Here is a 19,893-nt window from a genome sequence, read left to right on the forward strand (position 1 = left end):
CTTGCCTGGGAAATTCCATGGAGAATGGAGCCTGGTGGGCTACAGTCCTTGGGTCGCAAAAGAGTCCGACTCGGCTTAGTGACTAAACAACAGCTCCTCAGGCAAAGATTGAAGTACCTGAAATTGTTTTCACCATTCAACCCAATTCTAAATGTTTGGAGAAAAGAATAAAATAGTGGTTCTGAAGCAGCAAAAAGTGTTATACTTGGCCCTTGGCCCGTAGGCTGGTGTAGACATAAGATTTATAAACAGCAGGGTAGAAACAGGAAATCACAGGTCAGATAATTCTTTAGGTGTAGGAAGAAAAGATACATTTAAAATTTGAGTCAATATGAAGGAAGAGAAAACAGAAAACCCATTCGCCAAAATCAGCTCTAATCCAGGAAGGCTGTCAAGAAGGACGTGGGATTCACAGGTGAGTTAATTTAGAACAATCAAGGCGCCATTTTTTAAGTATTCTCATAGCCCCTGACGCGGGTAGGACGCGTAGTGCTGAGCTTGGCCCCATTTCACAGAGGAGGGGACTCTCTGGGTGTCTCCGCGGCAGCAGGAGGGCGCGGCCGAAGCCCCAAGCCCGGTCCTCCGCCGCCACCAACACCTTCCAGCCGGCCTGGTATCTCCCTGCCGGCTGGGACTTTCGACTTTATCAGCTCGACAGCAGCAAGGTAGGCCCCGAGGGCAGGAGCCCGCCACAGGCTGGGGCCTGTGGGTGGCGAGCTGGGGCCCGAGGGTCACTCACCGCGGGGTGCGTTCATGCCTGCCCCCACGGCCCCGGGGGGCCTTGACCTTGGCTAACTCGTCGTGGGCCCCTCGTGCCTGTGCTTCTATGTTTAGGTGTCTGGTTTTCCCTCTCTGACAAACTGAACCTTGTACTTTTTGGCAAATCGCCCGTGTTTGCTCAGCAATCGACCAGCAGCTGTAAGACTGCAGGTGGTAGCCGAGCGTGCCACCAGTCAGTCCAAGTTCCAAGGGGTCCCTTGCGTGGGGGTGGGTGGGGGGTGGGGTGGGGAGTCCGCGGATGCTGTGACTTGGGCTGAGCCCCAGGATCTTGCCCTAGACTCTGAAGGTTCCTACAGCTCCCTTAGGCTAAGTTTTGTAAGATGAACGATGTCCTGGGCCACAATTCAGCCACCATCTAGTGTATTTTAACAAGAGGAAAGCCCTCTTTACGTTTAAGAAGCTAATAATACATTTAATGCTATGATGTATTAATGATAGTAGTAATACTTTTAGGGAAGAAAAGTTATGACCAACCTAGATAGCATATTGAAAACCAGAGACATTACTTTGCCAACAAAGGTCCGTCTACTCAAGGCTATGGTTTTTCCAGTGGTCATGTATGGATGTGAGAGTTGGACTGTAAAGAAAGCTGAGCACCAAAGAATTGATGCTTTTGAACTGTGGTCTTGGAGAAGACTCTTGAGAGTCCCTTGGATTGCAAGGAGATCCAACCAGTCCATCTGAAGGAGATCAGCCCTGGGATTTCTTTGGAAGGACTGATGCTAAAGCTGAAACTCCAGTACTTTGGCCACCTCATGCAAAGAGTTGACTCATTGGAAAAGACTCTGATGCTGGGAGGGATTAGGGGCAGGAGGAGAAGGGGATGACAGAGGATGAGATGGCTGGATGACATCACTGACTCAATGGACATGAGTCTGAGTGAATTCCAGGAGTTGGTGATAGACAGGGAGGCCTGGCGATTCATGGGGTCGCAAAGAGTCGGACACAACTGAGTGACTGAACTGACTCACTGACTGAATACTTTTAGGAAGACTATGGTGATTCTTGTTTTTCTGTTTCTTCCTATTCTTTTGAATCCAAAACAGGTCCCCTTTCTGCTGCTTTTGTTCAAAATAGGACTTACTCCACACTTACAGGTTTTGATTTTCTAGATTTGAAAATCTATTTGGAATTTACGCAAATGCCTTTCAACTCAATGCCTCTTGTCCAGGTAGAAGCATGAATCTGTACTTCTCTTTCCTTCCACACACTGCATTTTGGATATCTTGCAAACATGTCAGATTGTTCATCATTAAACATATTAAACATACTCTTATTAAAGAGCTATTGTAATGCTGCTCTCAAATAATGTTTATCTTTGCATTTAAAAAGGGAGCTAGATGTTGCCAAGACAGTCAGTAACAGTAATATGTAAGATGCTTGGCAATTCTCTAAATGTTTCTTTCTCTGGAATCAAAAAGTTCTCTTCCTGGATTAGATTGCCTCTATTCCTCAACAGAGATATTCTCAGCTTGTTTAATATCAGACCCCTAAGATTTTATCCAGTGCCATTTTAAGAAATGGTCGGGTGAAGAACAACTTAAAATTCTCTGTGAATCTGCCATTGTTGTTCAGTCACTGCTGTGTTCAACTCTGTGACCCCATAGACTGCCATAGACATTCGTTATGTTGCTTAATATATAAAACCCTTGTAAATAATTTCCACCTGAACTTTAGTCCTAAAGAAAGTTTGGTTGTGCTTTCTTTTATCAATTAACGAAAGCCACAGAATGCAACCTACAGTTCTTTTTGCCTTCACTGCCAGGAATCTCAGAGCGTCATTCTCTGCTGAATTATTGTTTCGAGTGAGTCACTCACAAGCTTCCCTATTTTTTTATTAGTAACGACTGACACGCAGCACACCTTGCAGCTGTGGGGGCCCCACCCGACACTGGGACCCTGGGTGCATGCAGCTGTCTGGGCTGTGCTGGGACACCACAGCTCATGAGTCATTTCTTATTTCCCCTCAAGTGTTAGCACAGATTTCCTTCATTCAAGGGTCTCGAGTGCTCAACTCATTGTTCAAGAAAGCCTGACATCTGTGCTTCCTTCCATACCACAGGAAAACTTTCTCATTTCCCTAGAATGTATTTGTTCAGTCCAGAGGTATCTGCCAGTTGTGAGGAGAGGAGTATTAGCAAAGGCACTCAGGAAGCCACAGGGAAAAACTTGTTCAGGGTTCTGAGGACCCTTAGAGGAAGGGCTGCTGGAGAAGGGGAAGAGAGTAATGTCTCTTGAAGCTCAGCTGTGTGCCAGGTGCAGTGTATGCTGAGTACTGAGCAGTTTGGGTTTTTTTTTAACCTTCCCTGCAGGCCTCTGCAGAGAAGGCGATGGCACCCCACTCCAGTACTCTTGCCTGGAAAATCCCATGGATGCAGGAGCCTGGTAAGCTGCAGTCCATGGGGTCTCGAAGAGTCGGACACGACTGAGCGACTTCACTTTCACTTTTCACTTTCATGCACTGGAGAAGGAAATGGCAACCCACCCCAGTGTTCTTGCCTTGAGAATCCCAGGGACAGCAGAGCCTGGTGGGCTGCCGTCTATAGGGTCGCACAGAGTCGGACTGAAGCAACTTAGCAGCAGCAGGCCTCTGAGGGAGGCACGTTTATACCCATCTTCCAGATGAGAAAGCAGACTCAGAGGGGCTAAAGGACTTCCTCAAGTTACATTGCTATTAAGGGCTGAGTTGTGGAGTCCAACCCAGTTTGATAGATGCTGGGGCTCATTCCACATTCACTGTAAATTCTGCTCACAGAAAACAAGGCTGTGAATAAACCATCATGGACTGAGGACACAGGCCTCAGGCAGGGACTTTGAGACCAGGGTGGCTGGGTTCAAAACCCAGGAGTGTCACCAGGGGCATGACCCTGGGCAGATGACTTAACCTCACCCCCGCCTGTTTCATACATCTACAAAATGGGGAGAGTTGTTTTGAGAAGCACATTAACCCTGGCACAGTCAGTCTTCCACAGGTGTTAATTATCACTCTCCAGTTATATATACCCCAGTGTTGTTTTATTGCTGCTTTTTTGCCCAAATGATGGTGGTGGTTTTTTTTTGTTTGTTTGTTTTTGGCTACACTGGGTCTGTTTTGCTTTTAGTGATCTTTCTCTAGTTGTGGTGAGCAGGGGCTGCTCTTCGTTGTGATGCACAGGCTTCTCATTGCGCTGGCTTCTCTCTCTTCGTGCGGGTCACAGGCACATGGGTTTCAGTAGTTGTGGCTCATGTGCTCTATAGCACTGGCTTAATAGTTGTGGCACATGGACTCAGTTGCTCTGAAACAAGTGGGATCTTCCCCAACCAGGGATCAAACCTGTGTCCCCTGCATTGGCAGGCGGATTCCTATCCAACTGTGCCACTAGAGAAGGTCATGATGGTGTTTTTCTGTCTGTCTCTATTACGAAATCATTCACTTGGAATGGTAGCTCTTGATAGCGGGGTCACCTTTGGAACAACCCAGGGAGGTTTTAAAGTATTGATGCCTGTCTCCCACCCCTAGAAATTCTGATTCAGTTGATCTAGGGAATAACCTGAGTAGGGGGAAGAAGATTCTTAGTGGTTCTCAAAGTATGGTTCCTGGACCCACAGCTCAGTATAACCTTGGAGCTTGCTTGTTGAAAACACAGATTCCCAGGCCCCCACCCCAGACCTACTGAACCAGATTCTTAGAGACTAGAGTGCAGCAAAACAGGTCCTCCAGGTGATCTGACATCCATGAAGGTCTGAGAGCCATTGCTCCAAGGGAAGGCAGTGCTTGAGACCACCTCACTGTCCTAAGTACAAGGCCCGGAGACGTAGGCTGACCTAGAGGATCCATATGCTTGTTTACACTGAACGAACCCGTAGTACATGAGAATCCTTATGTACTAAGGATTCCTAAGCTGTGACTCCATTGGCCCATCCTCTCCCAGCCCCAGGGAAAGCCAGTCCCCCACCAGAAGTCTGGTTAAATGTCAAAGGACATCAAGCTAAAATAGCCCCATTTGTACATTTCATGATGTGGGTCATGAAACCATGAACCAAAAATACTAAATTCCTCTAAACCCACATAACCCAGAGTCCTTTGGATATAGCCCCTCGCCTCCTATCAGAGTAGCCCTGCCCTAAGCCTGCAGACACTAAGACTGCCTCCCCTCTCCTGGGCACTGAGGCATGCTCCCATCCTCCTGCTCCCTCTCCCATAATCAGTGCAGTCTGGTATTAACACACTTCCAAAGGTTTTAGGTGGATATTGCAGGATAGAGCTACTCTGTCCCTTCCAGTTACTATGACTCTGTTCTGATGCCTGACATGTTGCTCTGACACTCTCAGAGGCATGGATATCTATTTCCCTCTTTTCCTTATAGAGCAACTCCCAGAGCACTCTTCCCTTGGCACCCATGTCTTTTTCCTGCTCCTTCAGTCATCATTAGTTTCTTTTGAAAATGAGAAATGTTTGCATTAAATATTTGCCTTCAGCGTTTATCCAGATTCTGTGGAACTTGTGATCAGAAGATGTCTCTCTAATGTCACACAAACATATCTTTCATCATCTGATTGTAAGAGAAAGGCCATTGTTACTTCTAGACGCACATCTGTGCGTCTTTGGTGTAATTTCTCATGGGGATAACACTCATGTTTCCTCGTGCTTCATGGAGCCATCCACTGGGAAAGTTGTAGTAAAACTTTATACTTTTTTTAAACAACTCATTCTAGATAACGCTGCCTCAGTTTCACAGGTGAATGAGCAACAGAATCATTAAAGGAAGGGCAAAAGAACAAGGCAGGGGAGTAGAAGAGAGAAGGGGTGAATGAGTTAGCAGGGAGGGAGGGGGAAGAAGACAGGGGGATAGATGGGTCCAGGGGTTTCTGAGATCTAGATCCAGGAGAAGTTAGAACAGGCAGGTATGAAACACAGCCTTGGCAATCGAAGTGAAAAGGAAAATGTGACGACTTCTGTCGCTGTGTAGCAGGATGTTAAGGGGGGCTTTTCTTCTTGCTGCAGAATCTCAGCTGATCCCTTAAAGCTAAGGACATGGGGTACTATCAGCCACTCCACAGGCTATGGAGGGCAGGAGACCATCCACACAGAACATGCTATGCAGCGACCCAGAAAAGGGAGCCCAGTGACCCTGAGCCCATCACCTCGGGGTGTGGGGAGGAGAGGTGGGTTGTTAGTATGCTGAGGATGTGACTGTCAACCTCAAACCAAGTGGAGAGAGTTGCCAGAGAACCACTGGGACAAGCTGGGGCACCTCCCAGGAGGGGAGACGGACATCCTGTCTCCTGGCTGATCCAAGCAGAGCGGTGGAAGCTGTTCGGCCCAGCACCATGACGGGACTGGGACAGAGTGGGGGAGAGGCTTCTCAGCGGAGCCTGACCTGTGTCCCCAGGTGTTGAGGGCCAGAGCCTGTCACAGTGTCTGTGATATACACTGAAATGCTTCAGCCCAGATGGGGTGACACTGTGTGTGTGAAGATGTACCTTTGCCCACATTCCAGAGGCAGCTACCACAGGATATACAGTTATCCCTATCTTTGAACAGTATCAGAGGCTCTGCTCATTAGCATTGTTGTTGTTTGGTCGCTAAGTAATGTCCAACTCTGCGACACCACAAACTACAGCACGCCAGGCTTCCTTGTCCTTCACCATCTCCCAGAGTTTGCTCACTCATGTCCATCGAGTCCGTGATGCTATCCAACCATCTCATCCTCTGTCATCCCCTTCCCTTCCTGCCTTCAGTCTTTCCCAGCATCAGGGTCTTTTCTAATGAGTCGGTCACATAAGAAGTATGTAAAATGGATTTAATTTTGTGAAGTTAATAGGATTCAAGTTACGTGGGTTGGCCAAATATTTGCAACTCTCCTCACACTAGCGTGAACTTAGTGTAGAGCTAGGGGCTTACAGTTTCTAGCCTAATATGCACCAGAGATTTTTTTTTTTAAATCCTTTGTTAATTTTAGGCTGCGCTGGGTCTTCATTGCTGCACTCAGGCTTTCTCTAATCGAGGGGAGCAGGGGCTACTCTTCCTTCAGGGGTATGGGCTTCTCCTCGCACTGGCTTCTTTTGTCGTGGAGCACAGGCTCTAGGCTCGTGGGCTCCGTAGTTGCGGCATGCAGGCTTTGTGATGTGCAGACTTCAGTAGTTGTGGTACGTAGGCTTCTCTATTTGTGGCGTGTGGGCTTAGTTGCTCTGAGGCATGTGGCATTGTCCCAGACCAGGAATTGACCTCACGTCCCCTGTATTGGCAGGCGGATTCTTAACCACTGGACCACCGGGGAAGTCTCACACCTGAGGCTTGATCCCTACATGGTCCTGTGGCTAGCAGTTGGCTCAGAGCAATCTGGTTGTCTGATGGCCAAACCTATAGTTTATTTGAATCTTACCTCTGCAACACCATGATGTTTCCCTTAAGTTAGTCTTTTGTGCAGAGATAGAGATTTCATGATAACCTAATAGCATATTGTGAAGGAATAATCAGCTCTCACCTACCTGTACATATCACCTGGGCTTCCCTGGTGGCTCAGACAGTAAAGAATCTGCCTGCAATGTGGGAGACCGGGGTTCGATTCCTGAGTTGGGAAGATCCTCTGGAGAAGGAAATGGCTACCCACTGCAGTATTCTTGCCTGGAGAATCCCCATGGACAGAAGAGCCTGGCGGGCTACAGTCCATGGGGCTGCAAAGAGTAGGACACTACTGAGCAACTAAGCACAGCACACCTGTCCATAGCAGCAGCTACTATTACCTTTTATTATTTTTTATATCCAACTGAGTCCAACTTGTTCAAGTATGTACAACTCTCATTATTGAAGAAAGGTATTTTTTACCTTTACCGAGGTAAAGGTATTTTTTACCATCATCTTCCTAAGTAGCTTATGTTTATATCTCATTAAGTGGAAATCAAGGGGTGGCAAATTAGTTTTCAAACATATTCTTTAAAACCACCAACTGAATTGCAGTGGGATGGAGCAGGAAGGAGATATGTGTCAGTTACCCACTGCTGCTGTAACGAATTACTGCAAACTTGTTATAGCAGCACAGGTTTATTGGCGTTCTGGAGGTCAGAAGTCTGAAATGGGTTTCACTGGGCTAAAATCAAGGAGCAGGCAGACTGATTCCTTCCGGGTGCTCCAGGGAGGAATCTGTTTCCTTCCTTTCCCAGCTCCTAGAACCTGAGCTCCTTGGACCTCAACCCTTTCCCCCTGACTCTCTGCCTCTCCTTCCTCCCTCTTTCACTTACAAGGATTCCTGTGTCGATAGGTTTACCAACCCAGATAATCCAGAATGTGCCTTCACCTCAAGACCCTGAATGTTATCATGTCTGCAAAGTCCCATTTGCTGTATAAGGTGATCTATTAACAGGTTCCAGGGACTGAAGGCTGGACATCTGGGGAACAGGGGCAGGGGTGTGATTCTGCTGTCCACAGGACAAGCCCAGGCACGTGAGCTGGCGCTGTGTTCCTCTCTCAGAAGACCTCTCAGCCTGCCCTACTGGTTAACTAGGCAAAATGATGGCCTCGAGGAAATAAGCTCTGGGTATTCTCGGGAAAAATCACACCATCAATCCACACTTCAGTTTCTTTATCTGTGAGATTACAGAGGTGACTGTTCTCTAAAGCGTCTTCCAAATCTAAACCCTATGCTCCTCTTTTCTTTGGCAAAATAAGCTTTTGAAGAAATCTGGCTGCTTAACTCAGAGAAGCCAAAATGATGTGGTCCTAGTGCACGGAGGCGGGCGGGGGGGGTCCCGTGGTACTGCACCCCTGCCTGGGGCCCCGGAGACTCTCAGAGGCCGTGGGGTGGGATCCTGGGAGGAAGCCAGCACTCTGCTCTCCCAGAGACAGAGGAGGGACCCAGCAGGCCCAGATGGGAGGTTCCAGCTGACAGGCCACCCCAGGGGAAGGTGGTGCCTCAGCCTGTCCCTTTCTGCTGAGTCACCATCAAAGGCCTCCGGAGATGGTGACCATCTCAGAAATGGCTGCTGACTCAGGGCTGCCCCAGGGGTCCAGGGATGACTGAGGGATGAGTCACGGCCCTCCCCAGCCTACTCCTTGCACACTGACTACCTCTGATCTCCCTGGAGCCTCAGGCTCCTAGAACAGCAGGTCTCCAAACACCGGAGATGGATGGGACCTTAGACACCATTTCACAGATGTCCTTCCCTGTCAGGTGACCTCCAGCTGGCCATGTTTTGGCTTTCTAGCTACTCTGATAAATCACCCCATTTTGGTGGCTTACCTCCCTTTCTGGTCTGAACTTAAAATCAAAGTCCACTTTGCATCCTCAGCCCTGGGCTTCAGTCACCCCAGGTCCTCAGGACTCCTCGAGACCACCTACGTTTTCCATTGTCAAGGTCATCTACCAGCAGGAGCTCTAGACCATGGATCAGGGAACCAGGGCTTCCCGTTCCTGTCCTCTGAGCAGCTGTGGGGCATTCAGCAAGTCACACTGTCCCTTTGGGCCACACAGGGGTTTAAGGATATTTCCTCCAAAGCCCCTTTCAGCAGCAATTCGCGGGGATCAAACTAGAGCATTCAGACCAACAAGGACCTACTGTATAGCACAGGGAACTCTGTTAACGTTACGTGGCAGCCTGGGTGCGAGGGGAAGAATGGATAACATGTATATCTATGGCTGAGTCCCTTCGCTGTTCACCTGAAACTGTCACAGCATTGTTTATCGGTTATACCCTAATACAAAATAAAAAGCTTTAAAAAAAAAAAAAAAAGAATAGATCTCCTGAAAGTCCCCATTGGTTGTGGAAGTCAGTCATCCTGTGTCACAGAATTCCTGAATATGGTGAGTCCGGCTTGGCCTGGGCAAAGCCACGGCTACCCTCAAGTGCAGACCTTCCTTAGATGAGTTCTCCCTGTGGCTCTTGACCTCCTGTCTGTCCCCCTAGCCACAGCCTCCACAACCAGGCATTCTGCCGAGGGTCCTGTTCCTTTTCTGTCCTCAGTCCTGCTCTCCCAACCTTGACTAGACTGTACCCTCGTCGTGCCAATCTCCTGGGGGGTCAGAGGGGCAACACTGGAGACCAGAAACTGAGCTGTGGCTTATTCTCCATCCACATGACAAGGCTGTCATTCCTGCTTTCTAGCTGGACCTGCCTAACCAGACAGGCGCTGGGGTCACTGTGTGTGAGAAATGAGACAGACTCCTGCCTGTGAGGTGATGCTAAGGGCGGGCTGTTCTGTGGCAGATGTCACCTCTGACCTGCAGAGGGACATCCAGGGCCCCTACCCCCACCCACCCCCCGTACACCCCCCAGGGTCTCTGCGGAATGCCTTGTCCCCCTGCCTCAAGCCCGGCCACACTTTGCCAAGGTTCCAGAATCTTCTTGGCCCCTTTGAACCAAACAGGTGCTCTCTGAAAGAGAACAGGGTTGCCCTTTTGCCATATCCATTTCAGTCAACTGGCATCTCGTTTCCCCTTTAAAAAATGAGCAACTTTTTTTGCTCATCCAGCAAGGCAGAGCAGTTTATTTCTGTCATGGGTTTAGGCACCCCCCTCACCTCTACAGAAGGAAAGAACATCAATTTTGTGTGTTGTAAACTAGCTTCCCCAGGGGTCCAGGCCCTACGCAGGGGGACCCTCAGGGAGAGAGATCTCCCTCTCCCCCCTCTCTTCCCCAGAGCTTGCATGCTCAGCTGGAGAAGGAAGAAAGGAAGGCCTATTGTTCCCACCAGCCATGTGCCCGGTGTTCCCCCTGGGAGGTAGAAAAGCCTGCTTGAAGATCGGATCATCTCCCGCCTGGTGTTCTGTTGGTTTTGTTTCTGGTCTTTTTTGCTGCGCCTCCTGGCCCAGGCCCCCCAGCCACCCCCCACCCCTGTGCCGCACCGGTTCGTCCTGTCCCCTTTGCGCGCCTTTGATGTCCGGCTCAGTTCTCGGGGAGCAGAGGGAACTTCTCCCACCTGCCAGACTCGGGGCAGTGGGGTGTTGGGGGTGGGGTGGGTAGGCAGAGTGAACAAAGGCATGTGGGGGGAGGGGTGCCGAGAAGGGACGGGGGCGGCTGCTCCCTGCCTGCCAGTGTTGGGATGGGGGACGCGGCAGGGCTGAGCCGACATCACCAACTTCTCGGGCTTCGGAGCATCCTGCCTGCTGAGGCTCCGAGGGAGACTCCGGCAGGAGGAGCCAGGAAATTCTGGTTGGACCCCGCCTCTGCCACCGTGTGACCCCGCGCGGCCCTGCGCCTCCCAGGGTGAGCCTCTCTGCCCTGAGTGGGGCAGTAACTCCCGCTCCGCCCGTCAGCTTCCTGGGCTGAGGGTGAGAGGCGCTAACACAGCCCTCTCCGAGGAGGCGCTGGGAGAAGCAAAAGGCCTTTGTGAGTCAGCGGTGGGAGTCGCTGCTGGGTGCTCACCCACGGTTTACCCGCCACCCCGGGTCACGTAAGCATCTGGTGAGCTCGTGCTGCCCCCTAGAGGCCAAACCGCTCCTCGTAATTCACCTATTTCCAATTATATTTTGATTTTCTCAAAACCATCAGAGAAATTAAGTATGAATATGTAATAACCCAGCGGTGGATCTGAACTACTTTTATACCAGTGCAGTCATAAAATGTATTTTAAAATATTGTTTTAATGGAGACAGTGGCCCATGAGGGCAAAAGAGTACAAGGCAGCCCTGGACCCAAGGTCTCAGGTGGCCTGTTTGAGCTCACTCTTCCTTGGACGGCTACCTGCTAGCTGGCTACCCCTCCAAGCTGGTGGGGAGGCCTGCCTGGGAGCGTGATGGTGGCCACCTGCCAAGGCCTTACCCCAAAGGGCCCATGTTTTCCCCCAAGATGATGGAGATAACATGCAGGAACAGATGGAGAAACTGAAGCAATTTGGTGCTTTTCTTCAGCCTTTAAAAAGCCTTTTAAAATCCCCAAAGATTACAAAATGCCTTGATAAATAGCTACCTTTCTCTTTGTTGATATTGAGACAGCACTAGTTGGCTTAGAGAGAAATTAGGGCTCCTGCATATTAACAATAACGGCTGCATTCCCTCTTTATGAGAAGTGTTCTCACAGAGTGTGCAGTGCAGCCCCAGGTGGCAACTGCCCCTATTTTCAGATGAGGAATTTGGGGCCTAAAGGGTCACATGCTGGTGAGAGGGGAACCATAGCTTGAGCTGGAAGATTCTGGCTTCAATCCCCCCAACTCCCCCACCCCCTGACACCCCCCACCTTTGAGTGCTGGCGCCCACCCTTGCATGGTGGGGAGGGAAACACTGCAAAAAACCCAACAAGCCTTTTCCCTCCACACCTGTGGATTAGTAATCCAGTCAACGGTTGGTCATCCTCTGGTTGTGATGAATAATGATCTGAAAACTCATGTCCTTTGACCTGGTTACCACTTTCCGTTTCCCTTCTCATCTGACAGATTTCTTGAGAGCCTTGGACATTCCAGAGAGCTCTGCACGCCCCTCCCTGGCCCCTTCCCAGGCCTCTCTGAGGAGCTTCTCTTTACACTTGGCCTCCCAGCCTTGGGACAGGAATGAAAGGCCATGGGCCTTCTGGAGGCTTCCCTCCACGGTCCCCTCTGGCCCCATGTTCTCTCCCCTGTCCTAAACAGGCAGGATGATGGGCAGAACTGAGATGAATGTTGTCAGTACAGTGAGCACAACGCTGAAAAGCGTGGAGGGGCAGGTGGGCAGCTTCGTCACAGAGGCCTTGGGGACCCAGGAGGGCAGTGTACATCCCATCATAGGTGCCTGGTTTGCTGAGAAGGGCTTGCGATACCCGAAGTGGTATGGCAAGTGGAGTGACACAAAGACTTGCTTTCTTACCCATATGAGGCATGAACATTCCAGCAGGTGTGCAGGAAGCCTTCTTCCAGGTCTTTCATCTCTGGGGTGAAACTCAGATTGTATGTGGGTTCTCATACAGGCTAGGAAAACACATTTCATAAACTATCTTTTGCATGCCAGCTCCTAGCCATTTTTGCATATGTCAAATTACATAACCATCGGAAATCCGTGTGAGATAGGGATTATATGGCAGGCTTTATGCATTAATAAACTGAGGTTCAGAAAGGCTGAGAGATTTGGCAAGAATCACAAAACTAATTGGGAGACTATCGACTCAGAGCATGAGATAAGCTCCCGAAAAATGCTGCCTACCCTTGAGACCACAGTGTGCCGGACCCAAGACACCTCTGGATGCCTTTCTGCTTTGGGGCTGAAGGGAGCCCCCTGTAGCATGTTAGGTGAGTGCGGACCATCTCCCGGTTGACTGGATCTATAAACTGAGCAATTAGATGACTTAGCTGTGCATCCATGCGCCCCCACCCCCCAGCCTTGGCCTTCATCCCGGTTTCCTGTTCCCTTCCTCCACGGCGCATGTGGAGGCCGCATCGCCCTTGTGTCAAACCCTGTGGCCTCGTTTGTCTGCCACAGACGTCCGGGCCGCAGCGGGCAGCTGACCAAGATAAGAATGGAGAGACTGGGCAGGCTTGGGTTTAAATTCCACCTCTGCCATATTTTCAGGGAAAACGACTCAGATTTTAGGGTAGCGATGGCGGTGAGGTGGTTAGAGTCATAATTCTGTCCAAGAAGAGGAAAAGGAGCATCCGGGGCCAGCCCCTCGACAGCAGGCAAGGCCTTCATGCCCCAAGCAGGGGATGCGCCCTGGCTATCCCTGTTCTCCACACACGCTGGTCAGGCTCAGTGTAACCATCTCTGGGAGGGGACCACAATTCACAGTGTTTAAGAGAAACCGCATGAAATTAGGGGGAGCATTTGCGTGGAGTCCACCAAATCTGCACTTGACACCTGCTCCCTGGCCTCTGTTTCCTCATCTTTAACACGTACAGCTGATAATACGTCATGCTAATGCTCTCAGCGCTTTTCACATAAGTTCACTCCTCCCCTGCTCACAGTGGCCCAATTCACGCTTCCCAGTGAGGCAGCCCAGAGGTTACATCACCGCCCGGGTCACAACAGAGCTGGACTTTGAGCACAGGTAGGGGCCGCCGTGCTCTCAGCTGGTTCTTATGGGAATGATGCGGGCTTCCGCTGAGGTGAGAGGCCAGGACTGAGAGAGATCCTGTGTCTTAAGCTTCTGGAATAAAGCACGAACTTGGTTAATGCTCTTTTCCTTCCTGGCCTTCCGTGTTTGTGAGGAGGGGGCCACAGCCCACCTCTCTCAGCCAAGGTCTGCTTTGCACAGTGTCTACAGGGATGAATAAAAGGGAGGGTTTTGACAAGGTGGGTGGCAGTAGGGAGGGGAGAGGAGTGCTAGAGATAGAGCTGTGTCTGCAAGGCAGGAGTCAGAGGGCTGCAAGCGTGGCTGCTGCCTTGGTTCTCTGGGGCCCAGCCTGCACACCAGGACGCCACTATATTGGCTGCAGGTTTGAGTCCAAGAGAGAGGCTTCGACTCCTGCTGCCCCTCACATCATGGCTTTAGCCTCAGACCCCACCCCCACCCCCATTAGAAAAGACCCTGATGCTGGGAAAGATTGAAGGCAGGAGAAGGGGAAGACAGAGGATGAGATGGTTGGATGCCTCAATGGACATGAGTTTGAGTATACTCCAGGAGATAGTGGAGGACAGGGAAGCCTGGTGTGTTGCAGTCCATGGGGTCACAAAGAGTTGGACCCGACTGAGCAGCTGAACAACAACAACCACTCCGTTCCACCCAGTGCCGAGGAGCCTGGAACAACTGGAAAGCCTCGGGGGACAGGGAGGAGGGAGCTCCCGGCCACCTCGACCCCCTCTAGGGCTGGTGTGAGGAAATAGGGCTGCTCACTGTTGCAGGCCTAAGATAGCCCAGGCCCACACCCAAGCTGCGGCTGCCCCACCCTGACTCTGGCCTGAGTCAGCCGCCGGCAGATGGAGAGTGTTCCTCAGAACCAGAAAGAGGTCTGTGTAGGGGCCGCTTTCTGATGGAAGGTTTCCAAGCCCGACTGCCACAGTTCCGCCAGAGCCCAGCTTCTCCAGCCCAGGCAGTCCAGGCGATGGTTACTGAGGTGTATTCCTCTCTGTTTATCGAGATCACACAGGCCAAGGACAGGTGTTCCCCGGGCCAAAACAAACAGACCTTGACTGGACGGCATACCGATGTGTTGGTTTCACCCTGTTCTTTCTGCGTGTCCCTCGGCTCAGTTGATACAGCGTGATCAGGACAGTGTAAAGTGATAGACACGCCATCACGACCTGCGCTGACCTTAGCTGTGTGCTCACAGGCACTGCCTGCGTGTTCTGGGAAGGGGGACGCCGGGTGGTTTTTTTCCCCACAAAGTGGGTTCACTGAATCCTAGTGACTTGGATGTTTTGGGAGTGGTTGTTTAAAAAATCCCACCCAGTACTTCAGTTTGCTCTGCTGTTTCTAAGGACAGTCGCAGCCCCAGACTTCAGGAGGGAGATTCATCCACTGTCCTTATTTGGTTCCTTCCCATGTGACCAGCTGAACTGGGCTCTTCTTGTTCAAGGTTTGCCAAGGATAGTGGAGGTCTTGCTTCAATTGCTGGCATTTCAGAAGGGTTCTCGAAATGACAAAACGGTTCCTTTGCACTCTCTCGACGACATTTTCATTGTTGATGAATATTTATGAAGTGCCCACAATGAGGTTGCTTGCCAGTTCTGAACCCAGATAAGAGGGAAGTTCTTTTATTCAATTGTGGGGGAGGGGAGTGTTATTTGGTTAACTGTTTAACTTCTGAAAGCCTTCCTTTTCCTGGAAAAAAAAAAATTGTCATTTTGCAAAGGAAAGAGTAAAGCATTTGCTAATACATAGTATTTCTTCAGTTATCATTTTGGTTCCTGGACAGTGCTTGTTTTCTGAAACCCTCAAATTACCTTATTTCTTTGCACTAAAAATACTTGGTCAGTTGAACATTGGTTGAACTCATGACTGTGGCAACTTGCGCATTCAACAGATGGTTTCATTTTTTCCAATCCATTCTCTCCCTTTTTTTCCACTCCACCCAAGAACAAATCATGCATTGCTGGAGTGAATCACCAGGGAACCCATCTCTGACTGAGTTCTTTGCTGTCCACGGTCCAACACTGCCCCCTCGTGGTAAGGAGAGCACGACGCTCTTAATTTTACCATCTCTTCCCCCCCCACGCCCGCGTCCCCCGGTGAGACCAGGGGCTGCTGGCTGATTTTAAGGAAACTCTTGTGAGGCCCAGAGTGGCCCCAAGGTCCTGGGGCACAAAAGGCCTTGTTGTGTGTTCTCCAGGGTGAAGGGCTCTGGGCTGTAGGTGGGACTTTTACCTCTGTTTGAGATGCAGTGAACCAGACTGCCTTGACCAAGAAAGTCCTTCCCTGGGAGCTGGATGCTTGGAAACGTATATAAGATGCTCCAGGCCTTTGCAGAAGTTTAGCCATAGCAGGAGCTCCTTTAGTGCATGGGCTGGGTTTTTTAATTTCTTTTTTTATTGTTTACTTTGGAGGGGATATTCTCTTTTATTTTTAATTGAAGGATAATTGCTTTACAATATTGTGTCAGTTTCTGCCATACATCAGCATGGATCAGCCATAGGTATACATGTGTCCCCTTCCTCTTGGACCTCTCCCCCACCTCCCTTCCCATCCCACCCCTCCAGGTTGTTACAGAACCCTGGTTTGAGTTCCCTGAGTTATGCAGCAAATTCCCCTTGGTTATCCCATATGGTAATGTATATGTTTCCATGCTACTCTCAATTCACCTCACTCTTTCTCCCCTGCCCCAATGTCCATAAGTCTGTTCTCTATGTCTGCATCTCCATGGCTGCCCTGCAAATAGGTTCATCAGCACCATCTTTCTAGATTCCATGTATATATGTTAATATATGATATTTGTTTTTCTGACTTACTTCACACTGAATAATAGGCTCTAGGTTCATCCACCTCATTAGCACTGACTCAAATGTGTTCCTTTTTATGGCTGAGTAATATTCCATTGTATATATGTACCATATTCATCTGTCAATGGACATCTAGGTTGCTTCCATGTCCTAGCTATTGTAAATAGTGCTGCAATGAACATTGGAGTACATGTGTATTTTTCAATTATGGTTTTCTCAGGATGTATGTCCAGTAGAGGGATTGTTGGGTGATATGGTACTGTTATTCCTAGTTTTTTAAGGAATCTCCATACTATCTTTCATAGTGGCTGTATCAATTTACAGTTGAAGGGTTGGGTTTTAATCCCCTCTCTGGAGCTTCCCTGGTGGTTCAGCTGGTAAAGAATCCACCTGCAATGTGGGAGACCTGGATTCAATCCCTGGGTTGGAAAGATCCCCTGGAGAAGGGAATGGCTACCCACTCCAATATTCTACCCTGGAGATTTCCATGGACAGAGGAGCCTGGCAGGCTGCAGTCCATGGGGTCGCAGAGTCAGACACAAATGAGTGACTTTCACTTTCTGTTCCCAGAGTCTGGAACATTGCTTGACACTTGGTAAACAGTCCATAAATACTTATGAACTGACTTCAGGTAGTTTCTGTCATCAACAGTCATGTGCTGACACTGTTTTGGGTCCCTGGTTAAGACAAGGCATCTACAGCGTATACAAAGGACAGCCCCCACTCTGATTGGAGTCAAGTTGGAGAACTAGGCCAGGCACAAGAAATGACACTTGCCAGTGTTTTCACTGCTCAACAAATAACACAGGGAATAAGAGGCGCCAGTGTTTGGGGATAAAGGAGAACTCGACCGAGGCCATGATATCAGGGTCAGCTTTTCTGATGCATGGGAGGTGGGCTGTGCGTTTAAGGAAATGATAGTAGCCAGATCTGTCAGGCACCTCCTAGCCCCTACCAGTGCCTTTTATGTATATCATTAACGCTTACAACATCCAAGGAAATGTTCTGTCTACCCACAGATGAGGGAACTCACAGCTCAGAAGAGTTAAGCAATGCTACCCAAGGCCACTCAGCCCAGAGCAAGACCAACAGGCTTCAAATGGAGAACCCATACCCTTCCCACCATGCACTACAAAAAAGGAAAAGTGGATCGCAGACCTTTTCAGGTACCTTTTTGGGGGGCTTAATCTGAAGCAGCTTCCAAAGCAAGCAGCTACTGCTTCTGGGAAGCAAGGGCCAAGAGGGAGGAATCTGGCAACCTCAGGTTCTCTGGGCATGACACTGCCAGGGTGGTAGTGGGGCCATAGTGTCGCTGGGAGCCACCATTCCAGGACTGGCCAGCTTGCAGCCACCAGGGCAGGCGGAGCTGAGGTGTGGGCGTCAGCGCGGCTGTTGGATGCATTCCCAGGGCACAGCGGGTGAGCTGTGTCCACTGCTGAGAGACTGGACAGTTTCAAACTTCACTGTGTGAGTACTTATAAAGAGGCCAGCGATTCCAGGCTTGGTGTGGGAAAGTATGATTAAAATGGGACTCAAGCAAAGCTGTGCAGGGGGATGCTGGTTAAGTGTATGGACAAACTGTTTGGATTTGAAGCCTGGCCCAACCACTTACTAGCTGGGTGAAACCACCTCCGCATGGGTTCCCACCCACCACCACCATAGGGCTTTTTAAAGTTTTAAATGAATTAATATATGTGAAACAGAGCAGCACCTGGAGCGCAGTGCTTATGTAAATTGGGATTACTGTCTTTATTCTTCTGCGGGCAGAATTTAGCAAAGGCATATATGGTCTGAGAGTTGTTGTCAAGGCTTCAAGTCTGATGAAGGACCCAGAGGAGGCTTAAGTGGACCCGTCTAAAGATACTGTCGCTGCTGCTTGGGAAAACAGATGTCCTTATTGTGTTCACAAGAAGGCTTGCGAGTCAGCTGAGCAGAGTGAGATCTTCTATCGTGTCCAGCCAAACAGTGACTTCTAGTGGCAGCCGTAGTTGTTACTACCTCGTACTGCAAACTAAAGGGCTCCTGTCAGGAAAGAATAGCTTGTCAGAGGATGGGAATCACGAGGAAGAAAGGTTGTCGTGGCCCGGACAGTTGTTCTGGAAATTACAGCCATGAAGAGCCCTGAGAACTGGCAGTGTCGTTATTTGGACCTTAAAAAGTCACTTTGTTGGTGTTCAGTCACTCAGGCCTGTGACTCTGAGACCCCACGGACTACAGCACAACAGACTCCTCTTTCACTGGCTCCTGAAGTTTGTTCAAACTCGGGTCCATTGAATCGGTGATGCACTCCAATCATCTCATTTTCCCTTTTCCTCCTGCCCTCAATCTTTCCCAGCATCAGAATTTTTTCCAGTGAGTCAGCTTTTCACATCGGTGTCCCAAGTATTGGAGCTTCAGCTTCAGCATCAGTCCTTCCAATGAATATTCAGGGTTGGTTTTCTTTAGGATTGACTGGTTTGACCTCCTTGCTGTCCAAGGGACTCTCAAGAGACTTGTCCAACACCACAGTTCAAAAGCATCAATTCTTCAGAGTTCAGCTTTCTTTATGGTCTAACTCTCACATCCATACATGTCTACTAGAAAAACCATAGCTTTGACCAGACAGACCTTTGTCAGCCAAGTGATGTCTTTGCTTTTTAAGATGCTGTCTAGGTTTTTCATAGCTTTTCTTCCAAGGAACAGGCATCTTTTAATTTCATGACTGTCTGCAATGACTTTGGAGCCCAAGAAAATAAAGTATCTCACTGTTTCCATTGTTTCCCCATCTATTTGCCATGAAGTGATGGGACTGTATGCTATGAGCTTAGTTTTTTTGAATGTCAAAAATTAAGCCAGCTTTTTCACTCTCTCACCTTCATGAAGTGGCTCTTTAGTTCCTCCTCACTTTCTGCCATTAGGGTGGTGTCATCTGCATATCTGAGGTTATTGATATTTCTCCTGGCAGTCTTGATTCCAGCTTGTGCTTCATCCAGCCTAGCATTTCACATGATGTACTCTGCATATAAGTTGAATAAGCAGAATGACAATATACAGCTTTGACATACTCCTTTCCCAATTTGGAACCAGTCCGTTGTTCCATGTCCGGTTCTAACTGTTGCTTCTTGACCTGCATTCAGGTTTCTCAGAAGACAAGTAAGGTGGTCTGGTATTCCCATCTGTAAGAAATTTCCACAGTTTGTTGTGATCCACACAAAGGATTTACCACAGTCAGTGAAGCAGAAGTAGACGTTTTAGTGGAATTCCCTTGCTTATTCTAAGATCCAATGGATGTTGGCAATTTGATCTCTGGATCATCTGCCTTTTCTAAATCCAGCTTAAGCATCTGAAGCTCTCAGCTCGTGTACTACTGAAGCCTGGT

At 49.3% G+C, this 19,893-nt stretch overlaps 1 long non-coding RNA gene across 1 annotated transcript; it reads left to right on the plus strand.

Moving 5' to 3' along the window:
- Window positions 1-495: 495 nt before the first annotated feature.
- On the plus strand, window positions 496-18,660 carry LOC147379389 (uncharacterized). The gene is made up of 4 exons (XR_015160691.1): window positions 496-665; window positions 15,676-15,765; window positions 17,555-17,701; window positions 18,303-18,660. It is a non-coding gene; the product is annotated as an uncharacterized LOC147379389 (long non-coding RNA).
- Window positions 18,661-19,893: the final 1,233 nt, after the last annotated feature.

Source organism: Bos grunniens, chromosome 1 (genome assembly GCF_055505025.1).
Source record: "Bos grunniens cultivar Pamir isolate PY7600 chromosome 1, Bosgru_T2T1.0, whole genome shotgun sequence".
NCBI classification, from domain to species: domain Eukaryota; kingdom Metazoa; phylum Chordata; class Mammalia; order Artiodactyla; family Bovidae; genus Bos; species Bos grunniens.